At 49.8% G+C, this 19,944-nt stretch overlaps 1 long non-coding RNA gene across 1 annotated transcript; it reads right to left on the bottom strand.

The window, feature by feature from the left end:
• Nucleotides 1-2,856: 2,856 nt before the first annotated feature.
• On the bottom strand, nt 2,857-15,345 carry LOC141726578 (uncharacterized). The gene is made up of 3 exons (XR_012577709.1): nt 14,885-15,345; nt 6,693-6,772; nt 2,857-3,338 (listed from the first exon to the last, which is right to left on the bottom strand). It is a non-coding gene; the product is annotated as an uncharacterized LOC141726578 (long non-coding RNA).
• Between the last annotated feature and the right edge of the window lie 4,599 nt (nt 15,346-19,944).

The raw sequence follows: 19,944 nt of genomic DNA, 5'->3' as shown, positions 1-19,944 counted from the left end.
GCTGGCCAGGCTCCCCAGCACGGCTGGAGCTGCTGGCACAGCAGGGCCCAGCTGCACAGCTGCCCCTCAAGGCCCCGGCCAGCAGGGCACGGCTCTGGGCAGGGTCCCTGGGCAGGAGCAGGCCCCAGAGCGCCTCTGCCTTTCAAGGGCAATCTCGTCCCTGCTCTTTCTCCTCCCCACTGTGCTTTCCTCTGCCCTGTGCCCCTGGGGCTGCTCTTGGCCAGGCAGCCTCAGTGGGAGCCAGCACTGGCTGCAGCCCCAGCAGGCTCCCCAGGACAAGGCTCAGCAATGAGGAGGCCAATGAAAGCTCTGGGCAGCAGCAGAACCCTCAGCAGAGTTCTTTGGACAATCATGGACTGGCCACACCTACACCGTAGCCTCACTGGGAATGTTTCCTGTCTGCAGTTGACTTTCAAAAGAAGCTGTTTGAGGGGGAGAGTAACAAAACACTCACCCGTTTCTCCTCCAGGAATACCAGATTCCAAAGCAGCACAACATGAAGACAAGCTCCAAAAGAAGTAGGCCTGCCAGTAACCCCAGCCAGCAGCCTGTTCCCTGACAGAAACCCCCTCCAGGGCCCTTCTGGGAATCAGGAACATGCGCAGTGGTTCCAGCTGCACCTGTGGGAGCAATGGGGAGCGTGAGACCGTGAGGTGCTGCACTGCTGAGCTGGCAGCACAGTGGATGCAGGCAGGACGTTCTGCATTTTCCCCAGAGCTGGGGCCTGCAGGCACCTTGCCGCCCCTTGGCACAGGCTGTGCCACTCAACAAAGCCCAGCAGGCCGGGAGGAGAGCCCGGGGGCGGCGCAGCTGCTTGGGCAGTTGCTGCTTTGAGGGACATGGGCCAAACCCGTCCCTGAGCAGCCACTGCCAGCCCTGGCCCTCCCTGCCCCGTGACAGCTCCCCCAACCCCAGGGCACTGAGTCAGGCCCTGTCAGGAGCCAGTGCAGCCCCTGCCCAGTTGGGAGCCAAGGCTGGCTCTGGCCCTGGGCTCACGGCAGGGCTCCCGCTCGGGGCTGCTCCTGTGCCTTGGGCCTCTGGGCACTCAGGGCCAGCTCCAGAGCAGCTGCAGTGGGAGGGACGTTGGTGCACGAGTCCCCTTTCCCCGGGGCTGCGAACGAGCTCCAAAGGCACCTCCAGCTTTGGCTGCTGCCGGGCCCAGGTTTTTGATCCATCACTTGAAAAAGAAAGAGGCACAGCTGGATCAGATGGACACATTCCCCATTGGGGAGGTGACATCGGCAGGAGGTAACACTTCTAAATGTCAGTGTGAAGATTGGCAAAATGCCGATGCTGTTGGGGCTGGGCCAGAACACTCCCTCCTCCAAATTGCTGTGCATCCTGATCTGCTCAGAGATAGGGATGTTGCAGGGGATCTGAGGCCCGTGGTGTGGTTTGGGCTGTCTGTCAGCTGATGCCCAATGCCTTCCTGCAGAGGCTGGGGAGAAGCTGCAGCCAGGCCAGGCTGGGAAACAGCCCTGCAGGGCGTGGAAGCAGCAGCAGGGCAGCGAGGCTGCCATGGTTCCCTTCCTGCTGTGCCGGGTTCAGCATGTCTCGATGTGCAGCCAAAGCCCCCGGCTGCTGAGCCCCAGGACAAGGCTGAGGGAAATGCTCTCACCATTCCCTTTGTGCAGTTCCTCCACTATTCGTTTCAAGACGTTGTTTGACTTAAGCGATTTCGTCTCGCCTCTAGGTTTGTTCTTCCTTCTCAGAGGACCTTAAGAGAAAGTAGTTCCATTTCCCATGACTGGATGCCACAAAAGCAGGGCTTAGCCTGTGGGGTCAGCAGGGACACACTACTCACCTCTGCGATCGGCGCTGGGCTTGCGTGCAGGAACCAGAAAAGGAGCAGCAAAAGTCCTCCCTGCAGAAGCACCTGTAACTCAACATCCACAGAAGTTTCTGTCACCTGGTCCTGCCAGGTTGTCAATGATTAATCCTTGGTGGGACAGTGAGAACATACCTGCAGGAGGCTCCAAGGGCTTCAAAACTTTATCCAACCAATCTAATGGCGATGCCTTTCCAGCAACCTCATCTAGAACAGAGCAGAGGACTACATTTTTCAGGGCGTGCTGAGATCCCCATCTGCCTCTGAGAAATGGACACTGCAAGGAGGTCAGATAAGGGCATGGGAGCCAGATGTCAATGGACATGGCCAAAGCTGCACTGGGGCCTAGGGAGCTCTGGGCAGGCTCCTGGTAACTCTCTACCCACTTAGCAGGTCCTGTGCAACATCTCTGGAAGGGGCAACGAGAGAAGCCCAGGGCCCTGGGGGCTCCCACTCACACACAGAGGAAATCCTCACTAAAGCCCAGAGGGAAACTACAGCAGGCAGTGCCACAGCTATCCCTGCCTCCCTGTGTCCCTCCTGCCCTCCTTCTGATGGGACACTGCCCAGTTCTCAAGGGCACGTGGCCAGGCCCTGTCATGACCCACTGGAGCTTTGCTCTCCCCCTCTGCAGTATCCATGGTCTCTGGGCTTGTATGAGTCCAAACCCGGCTCACTCAGGACCCAAGCCCACACAGAACCACATGAAAGAGATAAAAGACGAAAAGCGCTCCCTGCCACATGCATCAAAGTGTCCAGTTATTCGTGTGGGACAGATCACCTAGCGCAGGCGACCACCACGGCAGCAAAGAGGACGTGCCTCACCTTCGATGGGCTTTCATGAGCCAGGATGTGCGGGCGGGGAAAGAGGGCCACGGTCAATGGGAGCGACATCTGAGAGGGGTGGGGGGAGGGACCATCCGTGGGACAGACCATAAGGGATACAGAGACCAGGGGGGGTGAGGGAGGAACCATGTGGGGGGGGAATATACCATCCACGTGTCCAATAACATTTTTTCCCAACACCCAGTGCAACCAACTAAATACCTAGTGCAATACAACACCTCCACCTTTTCTGTTAACCAAAACTAAAGGAAATATGTCAGACTATTTCTACTGCTGATTATGAATTTGTCCACCACTCATGGTTTATGGGCCTGTCAATTTGCTTTAGTTCCACAAACTGAGCGGTTGACTTCTGCGGTACTGGAGACCAAACCGTTGATAGCCTTAAAGAGCATGCAATGTAGAATTCCGAATGCTAACATGATTAGGAAAAGAACAAAAAAAACACAAAATTGTCCTCATTATAGAGGTCCACCACCCCAAGAGTCCCCAGTCCTTGAACAATCCGCTGAACCAGTCCTCGGATTAACTTCTCGGAGAGCTGCATGGACGTTAGGTGCTGGCTGAGGAACGATCCACGCAGCTCTGAGACTGCTCAGCATGAACAGGATGACAGCTCGGACAGGGCTCATCATGAGGTTAGGTAGGAGGTAGATTTTCTGTGCTACAAAGGAAATCAAACATTTTTGTAAAAACAAAACCAAACACATACAAGTTCATGGGTCTGCCAGAATGCAGCTAACTCTCTTAGGAAGATTCTTCCTTCTTTTTCCGGCGGCGTCTTCTCTTGGAAGCGTCAGCTGCTTGTTTCTTATCCCTGTCTGCTGGAGCTGGATTTTTGGGGACGAAAGGTTTTACCCACTCCTGCAGTATCCATCGAGGGCCTGAGGGGGTGGATACACACGCGTAACCACGCCCCCAGGCGATGAGCTCATAAGGACCCTTGGTTTCTCAAGTTTCTGGGTCCTTAATGAGAACTGGTGGACGCTGTGACAACTTAAACCGGTTATTATTGAAATGACATTACTGGAGGATTCATGTTTTCAAATGAACAATTCAGAAAATTAATGGTAAATAGGGTTTTGCAGAGCTTTTGTTGTGGAGTCATCCACGCTGCAGAGTTGCTCTGCCTAGCCAGGACCTCTTTGAGTGTGTGGTGGGCACACTCGATCACAGCTTGACCTGTGGGGGAGTGGGGAATGCCTGCTTTATGCTCCACTCCCCACTGCTGGACAAACTCTAGGAACTCCTTGGAGGCACACGCTGGGCCATTGTCAGTTTTAATTTCCCTAGGGAACCCCAATACTGAAAAGGCTTGCAGCAAGTGTTGTTTGGCATGCGCAGCCCTTTCCCCTGCATGGGCAAAGGCATAACCTGCACCTGAGTATGTGTCTATACTGATGTGTACATATTTCATACGACCGAAACTGGGAATGTGTGTGATGTCTGTCTGCCACATTTCACAGCTCCCAAGGCCTGGGGGGTTAACCCCAACACCCAGGGATGGCACTGCCTGAAGCTGGCAATTGGGACAGGTGGCCACAATGGCTCGAGCCTGACTGCGTGTTAACTGGAACTGACTGAGTAGACGTGGAACATTTTGATGGTATTGCTGGTGACTTAGCTTTGCCTGTTGAAAGATGTCTGGAAGGCGTGCCATTTCTGCTGGAGCGGCAAGGGAATCTGCCTTGCGATTACCTTCGGCGATCTCGCCTGGCAGATCGGTGTGCGACCTCACGTGCATCACATAGAAAGGGTGCTCCCGCTGAGAAACCAAATGAATTAGTCTTGAGAGCAACCTGTGGAGATGCCCATCCTCGATCTCTTTGAGGACTGCCTGCTCCGCCCTGGACACCACCCCTGCCACATAGGCTGAATCGGTAACCAAATTAATTGGCTCCGAAAACTTCTCAGAGGCTCTTATGAGTGCAGCTAGCTTAGCAATCTGGGGCGACCCTTCCACCAACTCAACATCAGCTTCCCAAAGCTGGGTCTGGGGATTTCTCCAAGTCATCACCGACTTGTGGGATGTTCTGGACGCATCAGTGTACACTGTAAGCGCCTTGATTGGCCTACGACTCCTTTTCTCAGGAGCAATGAGGTGGAATTCCTCATTGAACAGTTTGTGTGACGGGGCTTGGACTGATACCTGTCCAGTGTAGGTGTCCAGGGATAGCTGGAGACTGGCATTGCTCTGGAACAGGTCCTCGAACCTCTTTATGGTTAACCTCTCGGGAGAGCTCTTTCCCTCCTTAGAAAGGTGGACTGGAAGGTGAATACACTCAAAGGCACAACCGGCCCGCTCACGCAGTCTTAGCCTGGCCTTCCAGACTAGCTGAGCTATTAACTCCTGTGGCTGTGTGATGGTTCTGGATCGCTGATAGGAGAGGAAAACTCACTCTATGATTAGAAGTGGATCTTTTCGTCCTTCAAACCATTGGAATATCAGCCCGTGTATGTGTGGTAACTTGCCCAAAACAATGAACTCAAAAGACAGCTGGGGCTTATAGCGATGAGCCTGCCTCTCAGCCAAAGCCTCCTGCATTTTTTGGAAGGCAGTTTTTGCCTCTGGGGTCAGCTAGCTCCCTGGGAGAGGCTAGCTCTCTCTCCCTTCAGTAAATTAAGAAGGGGAGCTAGGTCCCTGTTAGTGAGACCTAGCCAATGCCTGACCCAGTTCAAAGACCCACAGAAGGAATGGAGATCTGCCAGGGTTTTGGGATCAGTCTTAATTCCCAATTTTTGCCGAACAATGGTCTGCGCCGTGATTTGCAAGCCCAGGTAATTCCAAGGTGGCATTCTCTGAACCTTGTCTTCCTGCAGTTGGAATCCAGCAGAGGTTAAAACTTTAACCACAAGGTCAACCGTGTCTTGGAGCATTATGTCATCGGGGGCACACACAAGCACATCATCCATGTAGTGTACGATTGCCTCCTTTATCTGGGCGCACACTGGGGACAGCAATGAAGCCACGTACCCCTGGCAGAAGGATGGACTGCATTTCATCCCCTGAGGTAATACTCTCCAGTGGTAGCACTTCATTGGGGCTTTTCGGTTGGTGGTGGGAACCGAGAAGGCAAACCTTGGTGCGTCCTCCGGGTGTAGGGGGATATGGAAGAAACAGTCCTTGATGTCTAGGACAGACAATTGCCAATTTTGGGGGAACATTGTTGGGGAGGGCATCCCTGGTTGGAGAGACCCCATGTCCACAGTTCTTTTGTTTGTTTCTCTTAAATCATGAAGGAGCCACCACTTATCCTTCCCTGGCTTTTTTATTACAAAGACCGAGGAATTCCTGCAGCTAGATGTCTCTTCAATGTGTCCTTTAGCCAATTGTTCTGCTACAAGCTCCTTGAGCGCCGCTGTCTTTTCATTACTGAGTGGCCACTGTCTTACCCAGACTGGGTCATCTTTCAGCCATGTTAACTTGTGGGTGGGGTGCTCTACAGTGGCTGCTATTAAAAATCCTGGGGTGTTTTAGGGATGACCAATTTGACCCTCTACTGGGATATGGTGTCTCTACCCCACAAGGGAGCTTTGTAATTAGTAACAAATGGACGGACACTGGTCAATTTTCCATCTGGTCCCTCAATTTGCACAATGCTCTTTGATATCTTTGCCAATGTGACTCCTCCTACACCTTGGATTTGACCAGCCACGGGTTGCAAATCCCAATGTGACGGCCACAACCTTTCAGGTATGATTGTCGTCACATCTGCCCCTGTGCCAAGCAACCCTTCCACAGGGAGGTATTCTGTTCCACGCATTAGGTTGCATCCCATAATGGGTTTGTCCTCGCCAACCACTTCTGCCCAGTATACACCTGGTGCCTTGTCATCTACTGAAATTTCTGCTGCAACAGGAATGGCCTGGGCGATGATTTGCCCCTTGGCCAAAGAGAAGGGTGGCTGTGGACAGCGCGCCAGGAGAATGAGGTTGGGTGTGTCCCCTTTGATGGTCATGGGAGCCACCTCAATCTCCGTGGGTGTGTGTGCAGTGTCCCCAATAACAAAGTACTCACCGTCCAATCTTGTGCGATCTTTTGTCAAGTTCTGCAAGTCCTGTGGCAGGTCCACTCCAATGACTGTCCACTGGGTAGACCTGAAAGCAAAAGCTTTGGCGGTCACAAGCTTGAAACGCTTGTGAGACCACCAGATTTTATCCTGTAAATGGTTATTTTGTGTTCCCACACCCTGCTTCCCTTCCTCCCCCTTTTCTTTTTTGAGGGAGGTTTCTCCTTCAGGGAAGCCCGCTGCATTTATGTCGTGGCGCCGGGCGGGTGGGCGCTGGCATCGGGATTTTTTGGTGTGTAGGGTGTCTTTAGTTGCTGGTTTTGGGGGCAGTCCTGTGCAAAGTGTCCTGTTATTTTGCATATGAAGCAAATGACATGTTGAAGTTGTTCTGGTGAAATCTGTTGCCTCCTCCCTGGAGATACAGCTGCCACTGTTTCTAGGTCTGTCGGCCTTGACCATGCGCAGGTTTCAAAATGGCGAACAGCAGCTGCTGCACCCCCACCACCACGTGGCCGCCGCGTGGGGGCTGGAGCGGGTCCGCGCCGCTCGGCGGGGTCTGCCGCTGCCCCGGCGCGTCCGCTACCGGCAAAAAACAACCCCCCAAACAGCGCACAGGGACCGGCGGAGGGCCGGAGCCGCCCCGCCCAGGCTGCCGCGCGGAGAAGCGCAATCCCTTCAGGGCCCAATTTTTCCTGCACCGGGAGTGCACCTGTGAAAAATGCATGTATTTTATGATTGGCTTTTCGCTAATATTAAAATGAATATTATATGTGTTGTGCTAGAAAATAATGCTGTACTAATTTCCTTAAGTACTGTGTAAAATATAGTTTCAGGTTGCAAAAATTGTTAAAATAGAAACGATGCTATGTAGGATGCTTTGTTTAACAGAAAGGGCTTGCAGCGAGACAGCAGCCACAGGACACTTAGATCTTTCAGAGAAAATGAATTTATTGCCTTCTTATCAGAAGAAATGAACTTCTTCCCTCCTTGGAGGCGCTGTTAGGATTAGAAGGAAGAAGTTGACACTGACCAGACAGAATCCTGTATTTGAATGGAATTTATGCATCATGTATGAAGTGTATGAATATGCAACAGGCTATTGTTCTTAAGGGTTAATCCTTTGTTAACAGGTGTCCTTTTTTGGGCTCCTGAGGCCCAGAAAAAGGTACCCGGACGTCCATAACTGTTTGTTTTTATTGTCTCATATTGTCCTAATTCAATTTGTCCAAATTGTTATTACTCTAATTGTGTTACGATTTTTATAACTATTTTATTACTATTAAACTTTTAAAAACAAGTGATTGGTGTTTTTCACAATTTTGGTAGCAGAGGATGGTTACTAACACCTCGCTGACGGTGCTTTAGGAGAGTCAGAGTGGGGAAGGCGCGCCCTGCCCTCTTTGGCAGCCTCGCTCTGTTTCCCCTGAAGTGACCGACAGACGCAGGTTACGATCTGTGGACAAAAGGAGGCAATAAAACAAAGACAAGGGAAAAAGGCTCCCTACAACCGCGGCAATTGGCCCCCTGAGAGTAGTAGTGCGCACGAAGAACCCGGGAAGGAAAAAGGATTGGTAAGTACTTCTGGGGTGGCAGGTACGGGGGGATGAATGTGTGTGAATAAGAGGCGGGCTGCTTGTCCCAGACCTGCACAGTGAGTGTGGGGTCTCCCATGCTGCGTTTTCCTCTTTTCGCGAGAAAAGCGGCCAGTAAAGAGACAAAGCGAGTGATAAGAGAGTGAAAGAATCCCCGGGGGTAACTGGGACTGGGTCTCAGGGAGGGGTTGGACCCCTCGGAGGTAGGGAGCAAGGTTTCCTAGCCCAATCCACTAGGAAACGGGACAGGAGGGGCCCCTAAAACCTGCTGGGTTGAGGGATTTATATTCTAAGAGCATCCAAGAGCAGGGTTGAGCAGAATTCTGTCGGAGTGAGGATATGCCCAAGAATACTCAGGGTGGGACAACACAGCTAGAATGGGGGATGAAATTTTTCCACAACAAGATCCAGGGTTGAACAACACAGACTGATTGAGGGATGAAAAAAATGCCCAAGAACATCCAGGGTTGGACAACACAGCAAAACAAATTAAATGCCCAAGAGCATCTGTAGTTGTACCACACCGCTGGGTTGAGGAACAGAAAATGCCCAAGAGCATCTGGGGTTGAACAACACAGCTGGATTGAGGGGAAAAATACTCAAGAGCATCTGGGGTTGAATAACACAGCTGGGTTGAGGGATATCCAATAGCACCGGGACTGGCCAGTAACACCTAAACTTGTAATAGGTGATGTGAAAGTAAAAGGTGAGAGTGAGACACAGAGTCAGCCTCAACTTCCCGGGCAGGTGGGAAGGGGGAGGCAGTGGAAAGAGGAGTGAGTGACCTGCACACCAGGCTGTAGCTCCCGGGTAGGTGGGGGCTTCTGGGCCGAAGAGGAGTGAGTGACCTGCGAACCAAGCTAGCGTTCCCTGGGCGTGTGAGGGGCCGTAGCTGAAGAGTGTGGAAGACACGCAGACAGCCTCACAGGTGAACGGACACCAGACGCAGCAGAGTAAGGCTCTTCTCGGGGGCCTGGTGACACTGAGACCTGGAGGTAAACCCCAGAGCGAAAGAGGGGGCCACAAGGACCTGTGATTTCCTAGCAATAAGGATCCACTTTGTGTCTTGAGAGTGTGAAGGAAAGTGTGAAAGTGAATGAGAAATAAAAGTGAGTGAACGTAGACGAATGAAAGTATAGGTAATGTCGATTGTGCATTTTAAGCCTTACCATATCTCCTTGGAGGGAGGTGGATTGTATTGAAAAGCAGTGTGAGAAAAATGAGGGGTTTTTTTGGGTGTAAGTTGTTGAAAGAAAAGTGGTATTTAAGTTGTTAGTAAAAAGTGAAAAAGGGAAGCAGGAGACGAATAGATAGAAAATTGAAAAATGAGACAGAAATCCAGTAAGGTAGATACCACAAAAAGAAAAGCAGAAAAAAATTACCAACAGAAATACCCCAAGATAGCACTTTGGGGGTTATGTTAACAAACAGAAATACAACTCCTTGCAAAATATAGGGTATGCAGAAGTTGATGAGAAAAAAAAAAACAAAACATGCAAACTTGTGAATTATATACTTAAAAAGAGCATTAGAAAATTTAACACAAAAGAAAGGAGTTAGATATTGATTCAAGGTATGCCTTTAGAGTAGCACATACCTTAAGAGAAATTTAAAACGGGAGATAATTAATTAAAGAAGAAAAAGATTAGTACATGAGAAACTTATTTTCGAGGTTTGTCTGTCCCAGTCCGTGTGTCCCAGCCCGTCTGTCCCAGTCCGGCCGCCTGGCCCGCGGCCGCTCCGCAGTTCGTGCAGGGGGTGGGGGTCTGTCCTGCCCTGTGCACCGTGGTCACCGCGCTGACCGCACCGAGGGGAGTCCCGTCTGTCCCATCCCCGGCTGCCCTGACTCTGTCGGCTCCCGCCGCTGCAGCCGGGGTCAGTCCCGGCTTTGTCTCTGCCAGATCAGCCACCATCACCCGTGTGGGGGCGATTCCCGCTCCAGCTCGGCCTGCACCGGAACAGCCCCTGGGGAGATCCCGGCTGCAGACCCCGCCTTTGGAGGCCCCAGACCCTGAGCTGTGCCGATCCCCTCGGGCCATGCCGGCTGCCGACCCCGCCTTTGGAGCCCCCAGACCCTGAGTTGTGCCGACCCCCTCGGGCCATGCCGGCTGCCGACCCCGCCTTTGGAGGACCGAGACTCAGAGTCACGCCGAGTGTCCCCGTCATGCCCTGGGCCCCGTTCCCTTGGTAACCACAGCTCCGGCTGCTCAGGGGAACTTTCTAAAATAATCACTTTATCGAAACACTAAAAGTTCAGTTAGAAGAAAGCCCTCTCCTGATTCTTCCTAGAAATACGGGAGAAAGGCTATAGAAGATAAAAATCCAAAAAGAATGAGATAAAGAGATTGGTCTATTTCCATTAAGAGAGGTTCTCATAGGGGGGGACAGATCAGAGTTTGTAAATGCTCCTTTGACTTCGTCTGAGGTCTGAAATGTTAAGAAATAAATAAAAGGGATATTTGGAGAATCCCATAGGCATAGCTGAACAATTAGACCAACTTTTAGGTCCAAACGTTTATACTTGAGAAGAGATGCGGTTGGTAATGAAAATAATATTTTTCTCAGGAAGAAAAGCAATTAATGAGAGCAACTGAAATAAAAGCTTAAGAAAAAGATAATCTGCGGAGACCCCCAGAGAAGACAAAATGCCAACTGTACCTCCTGAGTGGGGTTAAAATAATGAGGAGGGGAGTAAACACATGAATTGTTATCAGAATTACATAACCAAGAGAATAAATGAGACGGCATATCAAAGGCGAAATGCCAAAACAAAAGGTTTTTGAAGGGCAGCTTTTAAAGGGGAAAGAAGAATCTCCAACTAAATAGATAAACAAACTTGAGAGAAAAAGGAAAATGGTCCTAAGTAAGCAGAAGATCTGAAAATCTTTAAAGAAATGGGCACATAAAAATAATGAAGTCATAGGTTCTAATTTTTTTGGGGACAAATACCATCTGGAGCCTATGATAACTTTAAAAGTGGGAGAATTGGAATTTGTAATAGACACAGGGGCAAAGAGAACCTGCCTGTTAATTGTTCCAAAAGGTTTTAGTGTAAGCAAACATACAGTGAAAGTAACAGGGGCAAAAAGAGAAAGTTTTACATTTCTAGTCATTAAAGATGTGGTAATTGAAGGAAGAAACTAAAATTTAGATGGGAGATGTGTTATTGGTCCCAGGGGCAGGTAGCAATTTATTGGGAAGAGTCTTACAAGTGCAATCCAGAATAAGAGTTATATCAGAAAATAGGAAAATGACAGGTAGAGTTTTGAAATTAGGCCAAGAGGATGAAGGAAAAAAAAATCAATATAGAAGTTTGGGCAGAAGAAAGAAATAGGGGAAGATTAAATATCGACCCCATAAAGGTTACAACTGAGAGAGAAGAAAGAGAGAAGTTGAAGTAGAGAGGTAGTTGAGAAAGTCTGAGATGTTAGAATGTGAAGTGATGACATCTTGGTGCTAGAAGAGAGTAGAAGTGTGAATGAAGGTTTTTGCATGAAAAGCAGAGAACTATCTTAACACATGGTTGTTAGGAGGTTATTCAATGCCACACTGGGGTCCGGAAAAGCCTTAGCAGAACAGGCCCTGCTTGAAAGGAAAAGAGGGTAAGTTGACGAGAGAAAGAAAAAGAATGTCAGGAGCACCTGGGGACGCCGAGTTTGGGGTTGTCAAGGCTGGGAGGTGTCTGAGCGCTCCCTACGAGCGGCGGGGTCTCGGGGGCTGCGGCAGGGACCGATCCATGGAGGTGCCCCGGGCGGTGCTGCAGCAGAGGACACAGGTTTGCGGCCAGGAGCGGGCTGGCTCCGGGGCGGAACTGCCGGGGGGGCTCCCAGACTGTCGGGGTCCCGAGCCCAGGATGGCAGCGTGGGCCCGGCAAGGGGGCCGAGAGAGAGAAGGGGAGAGACAGAGAGAGGGCAAAAGAGACCCAAGGCAGATCCCCAGGGTCCCCATGCCCGGGGCTGCTCTCCCCGGCTCCGGCCCTGCAGCCAAGGGGCAGCACCGGGGCAAGGGCCAAGAACAGCATTGACAGCAGGGCTGTGAAGAGAGGGCGAGAGGGGCTAGCACTGAAAGACAAAAATCAAAGCAAAGATTGATGACTCTCCAAACCTCACAAAGCGGTTTGTTTTTCTTAAGTAAGAAGGTTTTTTTGTTTTTTTGTTTTTTTTTCTTTTGTGTGTTTTGTTTGCTGTTAACGAGAAGGTTTTTTTCCTGAAGAAGAAGAGGCGGCTGTAGAAAAAGCTTTTAGCTAAACCCAGAAAGTTTAGAAGGAAAGCGAATAGTAAAAGTTAATGCAGTATTATCTTTCTTTTATTACTATGCTATTAAGAAGTCCTTTCCAGGTACTACTGAAGCAACGATCAGAATCACAGAAAGAAGGTGAATTTCATGCCAGCAGAATCAAGACTTGTCAAGAAACCTGAAAAATGGACTATCACATTTAAACCGGGTGATACCGAACTGACTTTCCAGTGGGGACTGAGTGGTAATAGTTTGAGAAAACCCAAATGATACAAGAAAAGTACAAAGAATAACACTGAATTAAGAAATAAGATAATTCTTATATCACTGGTTTTGAGCACTGCCTGAATAAAACATCTCCTTGGGGTAGGAATACTTCAGATAGAAGGATCAAGACTGTTTTTGTATTCTGACCTTAGCCTGAGAATTGTATAGGGGAGAAGGGGAATTGCCATTTTCGTTAGTAAACTTTATTTGATTCATTCCAATACTGGACATGCTAGCTGGGCTATAAGTAAATGCTTAAATTGTGAGAGTAATTAGTATTGTAATTCTCAAAATTTATGCTCTTATTGCAAAAAGTGTTAAAGTAATAACTTGGTTTTGTGGATGGGAATTATTAGCGCCTGTTGAATGAGAGATACCTGAGGAACAGTAAGAGACCACAGTTAAAGAGTGTCAAAAACAATTTGCCTAGAAATTAGTTAAGAGAAAGTGACAAAAAAATAGAGGGCAAGACCAGATTGGCCTCTGTATTTCACCACCAAGAAGATCAAATAAACCTCCTGTGGGTTGCAGCCTCACAGGCATGGGAGATGGGAGTATAAGCCATACTGGACCTCTGTTATTCCTGTTTCTGGCACTCATTTGTTGTCTTTTCCCTTTCGGGATACCAGCAAGATTGTGTCACAAATGCTACAAAAGCATCACATGGAAAGAAACCAAAGTTCCTCTTTTATTACATACACCTATGTCAACAGCCACTGTTATGACCCATCCAAATTAAGAACTTGTAGGCAAAATAGAGTAAATTATTAGATTACAAGAAACTTAAGAAAAAGTGGCAATAGATTTAGAACTGAATGTCCAAAAGGAGAGAGATAGATTTGTTTTAATATTGAAGATATGGTTCAAGATTTGGGAAAAAAACCAAATAATAAACGAAAAGGTAAAACCAGCAAAACAATCTAACTCTGTATTGACTCCAAATTATCTGCTGAATAGTATTACAAGACGCCAAGCAGTTACAGAAATGATAGCAAATAAGGCTGCCCAGGCATTAAGAGTTAATATTAAGCCAGCTAAGCCAAAGGAAAACTGTAGGGTATTAGAATAGGTTGGCTTTAGCCTATTTATTGGCCAAAGAAGGGGGTGTTACTGGAAAGTTCAATATAACAGATCGTTGAAAGTTGATGACCACAGAAAAGTCATTCTAGCAAACGCAAAAGAAATCAAAAAGAAAAATACATATGCATATAATAACCCAGGTACCAGTCCAAAAATTAGAAAACAATGTTAAAATCCAGCTGGTGGGGTAAGGTATTAGAAGAAATTAAGATCTTTCATTTTGTGTTACAACTGTTTTTATACTTCTTATTTGTGTAATCCCCTGTTTCACTTTGCCAGATAGTCCAGAAGATGCAAGTAGAAAAAAATATTGCTCAAGCCAAATGATTTACAAAGAATAAGAGTAGGGGTTGTGAAAAATGCATGCATTTTATGATTGGCTTTTCACTAATATTAAAATGAATATTATATGTGTTGTGCTAGAAAATAATGCTGTACTAATTTCCTTAAGTACTGTGTAAAATATAGTTTTAGGTTGTAAAAATTGTTAAAATAAAAACGATGCTATGTAGGATGCCTTGTTTAAAAGAAAGGGCTTGCAGCGAGACAGCAGCCACAGGACACGTAGATCTTTCAGAGAAAATGAATTTATTGCCTTCTTATCAGAAGAAATGAACTTCTTCCCGCCTTGGAGGCGCTGTTAGGATTAGAAGGAAGAAGTTGACACTGACCAGACAGAATCCTGTATTTGAATGGAATTTATGCATCATGTATGAAGTGTATGAATATGCAACAGGCTGTTGTTCTTAAGGGTTAATCCTTTGTTAACGGGTGTCCTTTTTCGGGCTCCTGAGGCCCAGAAAAAGGTACCCGGACGTCCGTAACTCTTTGCTTTTATTGTCTCACTTTGTCTTAATTCAATTTGTCCAAAATGTTATTACTCTAATTGTGTTACTATTTTTATAACTATTTTATTACTAATAAACTTTTAAAAATTTTAAAAACAAGTGATTGGTGTTTTTCACACACCCCCACCCTGTGAGGGCCCCCCTGGGGTCCCACTAAGCCGCACGGGTAATACTCACCCCGCGCGGGGACGCGACTGGCTGGAGCAGCTGAAACGAAGTCCCCGTCCTGGAATCGGCCCGCTGTGGGTGCAGCGGGGTCCCGACTCTGCCCCCACGCCTTCTTTGCCGGCAAAAACGCGACGAAGAAGACAGGGGAAGGTGGAAGTCCAACAGCTACTTTAAGCCACGCATGAAATTACCAGCTTCTTCGTGGCCGTCCTGGGAGAGGAACACGTGGGTGCCACCTGCAGTATCCCCGGTCTCTGGGCTTGTATGAGTCCAAACCCGGCTCACTCAGGACCCAAGCCCACACAGAACCACATGAAAGAGATAAAAGACGAAAAGCGCTCCCTGCCACATGTGTCAAAGTGTCCAGTTTATTCGTGTGGGACAGATCACCTAGCGCAGGCGACCACCACGGCAGCAAAGAGGACGTGCCTCACCTTCGGTGGGCTTTCATGAGCCAGGATGTGCGGGCGGGGAAAGAGGGCCACGGTCAATGGGAGCGACATCCGAGAGGGGTGGGGGGAGGGACCATCCGTGGGACAGACCATAAGGGATACAGAGACCAGGGGGGTGAGGGAGGAACCATGTGGGGGGGAATATACCATCCACGTGCCCAATAACATTTTTTCCCAACACCCAGTGCAACCGACTCAATACCTAGTGCAATACAACACCCTTTGCCCTTTCCCCACCATGGGCACCCCTGGCAGCCGCTCCCAGGTTTTGGGACGTGTCTCCCATGGAGGGAGCCCAGCAGGACAGCTCAGTAGCCGAGTGCCCTGAGCTTGCTCGGGACAATTCCTCTGGGCTGTGCCCATCTTGCCTGGGGCCTGCCCGCAGTGCCAAGCAGCAGAGAGGGCAGCTCAAGCCTCAGCAGGGCTCAGGCCCAGAGGCACAGCAATTACCTCCTGTGGCTGTGCCTGGCATCGCCTCCCTTCCTGCAGCAGAGGCTGGCACAGAATCACTGCTTCCTCCAGGGAACTCAGCTTTCAGCACAGGCGCTCCTTTCATTTCTGAAGAATGGAAAAGAGACCGCTGGATAAGATGGAAGCATTCATCATTGGGAATGGGGAAGATGACAGCTTCAGGTGGCAATAGTTGTGAAAGGCATGGATAAGGATCAGAAAACACCCTGGATTTTGGGACTGTCCCAGACGGGTCCCTTCTCCAAACAGCCCCTACACCTGATGTGCCCTGTGGAGACACGGAAATTGCGGGGCATTTCAGGGTGTGCATGGCCTGTGGTGTATCCCGGGTTCCCTGCTGAGTTATTTGCCCCCGAGCAGGCAGCACGGGCTGGATACCTCAGTCCTTCATGGGGACAGAGTGTCGGAGTACCCAGGCCGTGCTCAGCTGCTGGCTACCTTAGCAAGCCCAATGGATATCAGCTCTTTAGTGATTATCAGCTCTCCTATGGTTTTAGCTCTTTGCTTGCTAAGGCACCTTGCAGGCTAGCCGAGAAGCAGACACTGCGAGAGTGGAGAAGAAATGTCCTGGCGTTCCGCAGTGAGGGTTTTATTGAGGGGTCTGTGAAGGGTTCTAGAGATGACTCTTCTCCAGTATGGGCTAAAACAACCCTTTATATGGGGTATAAGGGGATCCATACTTGTACAGTAGTAGGGGATAAGGGGAAGTGACATATGGGGCTACAGAGAGATATGCCGGGGTCCAAAAGGCGGAAGGAAGGGGCTTCTTTTGCTACTTCATCATGACTGGCAATTCCTGTCTTTAAGCCTCGGCCCTCCATGGGGCCCTAGCATGCTCGGAGCCTGCTACAGTGGTGCAGTTTGGTCTGCCTGTCAGCTGATGCCCAATGCCTTCCTGCAGAGGCTGGGGAGAAGCTGCAGCCAGGCCAGGCTGTGAAACAGCCCTGCAGGGCATGGAAGCAGCAGCGGGGCAGCGAGGCTGCCATGGATCCCTTCCTTCTGTGCTGGGCTCGGCAGGTCCAGATGTGCAGCCAAAGGCCCCGGCTGCTGGGCCCCAGGACAAGGCTGAGGGAAATGCTCTCACCATTCTCTTTGTGCAGTTCCTCCACTATTTGTTTCAAGATGTCATTTGACTCAAGCGATTTCTTCTCACATCTAGGTTTGTTCTTACCTCTTGGAGGACCTTAACAGAAAGCTGTTCCTTTTCCCATAAATGGATGCCACAGAAGCAGGGCTCAGCCTGTGGGGTCAGCAGGGACACACTACTCACCCCTGCAATGGGCGCTGGGCTTGCGTGCAGGAACCAGAAAAGGAGCAGCAAAAGTCCTCCCTGCAGAGGCACCTGTAATTCAACAGACACAGAAGTTTCTGTCACCTGGTCCTGCCAGGTTGTCAATGATTAATCCTTGGTGGGACAGTGAGAACATACCTGCAGGAGGCTCCAAGCACTTCAAAGCTTTAATCAGCCAATCTAATAGAGAAGCCTTCTGAGCAACCTCATCTAGAATAGAGCATTGATGAGAACATTTTCCAGGACGTGCTGGGATCCCCTTCTGCCTCTGGGAAACGCGCTCTGCAAGGGGGTTGGGTAAGGCCATGGAAGCCAGGTGTGAATGGACATGGCCAAAGCTGCACAGGGGCCTAGGGAGCTCTGGGAACGCTCCTGGACGCTCTCCACCCTCTTTCCCTCCCCTCTGCAACAGAAATGAAGAGGAAACAGGGGCAGCACAGGGCCCTGGGGTCTCTCTCCCTCCCCCAGAGGAAACCCTCCCTAAATACCCTGGGGAAAACCATCCCCAGCGCTTCCCAGGGAGCAGGGAGCGCTGTCCCGGGAAAGGGGAGCCAGCCTGCCGGCTCACCTGCTCGCCACCCTTGCAGCGGAGCAGCCTGGGCAGCCCTGGCAGGCAGGGCCACGGCCAGGAGGAGCAGGAGGAAGAGGCGCAGAGCAAGGGCCATGGTGCCTTGCCCTCTGCCAGTCCCACAGCTCTTGCTGCCACCGCTGTCCTGACACCGCTGTCCCAATGTCAGCACCACTGCTGCCACCGCTGCTGCTGCCGCAACAGTTGTGCTCAAGGACTGAGTGCTCGCTCCTTGTGCTGCTGTGCAACCACCGGGTCTGGCACCTCTGTGACCTCAGAGCCTGCTGTGACCTCAGCCTGCTGTGACCCCTGAGCCTGCTGTGACCTCATGGCCTCAGCTGTACCCCCAGAGTAAAAATGGCTGAAAGATGGCCATGGAAAGGTGAGAGCTTAGCTCCAGAGCAATTTTTAAAGTGGAACCCCATGCAAATTTCTGGAACATTGAAGAGACCCGAAGGATGGATTTTAAGCCATCAAGGCATTGGAATTATTTGTAAATGTGGTGGTTTGACCAGGAAGAAGTGGGAATTCTGGGATGATGTGGTCAAACCAATGGATGTTCGAGAGTTTGATACTGGCACCTGGTGTAGCCAGTGGGGTTTGGACACACCTCCGAGAATACACAGGGGTTAAAAAGCAGAGCTCTGCCCCTGGCAGGCTCTCTTGGGACGTCGAGGCGAAGAGGTCAGATCTCCCCCCTCCCCGTCCAGCCGCTGCTGCTGGGCGGAGGAGGGGCAGCCACGTGGTAGGCCCTGGGCCTGGACAGAGATGGGAGGTGAGGAGGCCCTCGAGGATGGAAGGGTGGAAGATCCCAGGGAGTCAGCCCTCGGGCAGCCATCCCCCCCCCCCCCCCCCGGAGGGAGAGAGAGAGCCGGCGACACCGAATGTGATAGCAGCTGGCCCAGGAGGAGAAGGGGGGGGGAAGAGTGCCCGGCCGGAGCGGCAGCGTGTGTGGGAGTGCCGCAGCTCCCGGACAGAGACTGAAAGTTTTAACCCCTTTCTTTCATGATTGGGGCCTTGCAAAAATGCTAATCCTCCTCGAAGCTGAATGAGAAGGGAGATAAGAGATGAGATGAGACAAGGACCTGGCCCGAAGAACGTGGAGATGATTGAATGGGGAGAGATGATTTGGAGTGGCCTTTTGGCTGGACTTTTCTTGTGGCCATGGACTCAGTTTGTTCCTGTGACACAGAGACTGCACTTAGGGGGAAGCAGTGGCTCAGAACCAGGAGGGTTCATCGTGAGGACCCCCCGGCCCCAGGGGGTTGGAAAAATATGGGGGGGACAGATGTCCCAAAGCAGAGACTGTGCCTTTTTGGAGTGAGACAAGGCATCCTTAAAAGACAACCCTAAAAGCAGCTCTAGTCCATGCACGGTGGTGAGAGCACTGGGCATGGAAGGAAGATGTCACAAGCGGCAAAAGGACTTTTTTTCCGGGCGGTGCCGAGTGACTTGGAAGCACACGAGGTTTCAGTGTGTTTCCAGGGGAAGCCTATGGAACAAGAAGGACTCCTCTCCTCTTCATGAACTGAAGTTTGAGTATACTAAAGTGTGGTGTCAGGCTGGGCAGTTGGTGATTTGGGAGAATGTATCGGATTGGGAAAGTCAGGTAGTGGGGAGGAGGAAAGTGGTTTTTTGTAAGGTTTTCAATTTTTTTTTCTTTTCCTTATAGTTTTTCCCTATTTTCCTGTAGTTTAGGTAATAAAGTGTTCTTTATGTTTAAGTTGGAGCCTGTTTTGCTTATTCCTGGTCACATCTCACAGCAGACACCAGGGTGAGGGCATTTTCATGGGGGCACTGGCTCTGTGCCAGGCTCAAACCATGACAGTATAATTTAAAAATGAAAGAAATTTAATAAAATAGTAGGGCATACTCCTTGTAAATCCACATTGGTGATTAATATGGATAATTGTTTAAAAATTTGGTGACCACAAAACCCCGCTGGATATTGAGGACCAATAAAAGAAATAAATTGTGAATGGGATGAACAGATTAATTTATGCTGGTACAAAAGTCCTGGAGCTAATGCCTACCAATCCATCGACAGCCTAAGGTCTTATTGGAAAAAACTGGAGAAAACTGATAAGAAATGGAAAGCCTCAGATGGGATTTGTGGGCAACGAGGATTCAGTGAGTTACCTCAAAAATGGGGAGGAACCTGTACTTTGGGGAGAATACAACCCTCCTTCTTTATTCTACTGAGGTCTAGGAGCAATGTGCTAGGAACTCCACTGTATGAAACCCTGTAGTGGAATAAAAAAGATTTTAATTTAAATACTCCAACAGC

This window comes from Zonotrichia albicollis, chromosome 36 (genome assembly GCF_047830755.1).
Source record: "Zonotrichia albicollis isolate bZonAlb1 chromosome 36, bZonAlb1.hap1, whole genome shotgun sequence".
Lineage (NCBI taxonomy): Eukaryota > Metazoa > Chordata > Aves > Passeriformes > Passerellidae > Zonotrichia > Zonotrichia albicollis.
The sequence above is the reverse complement of the archived record's forward strand: the minus strand, read 5'-3'. Positions and strand labels throughout refer to the sequence as shown.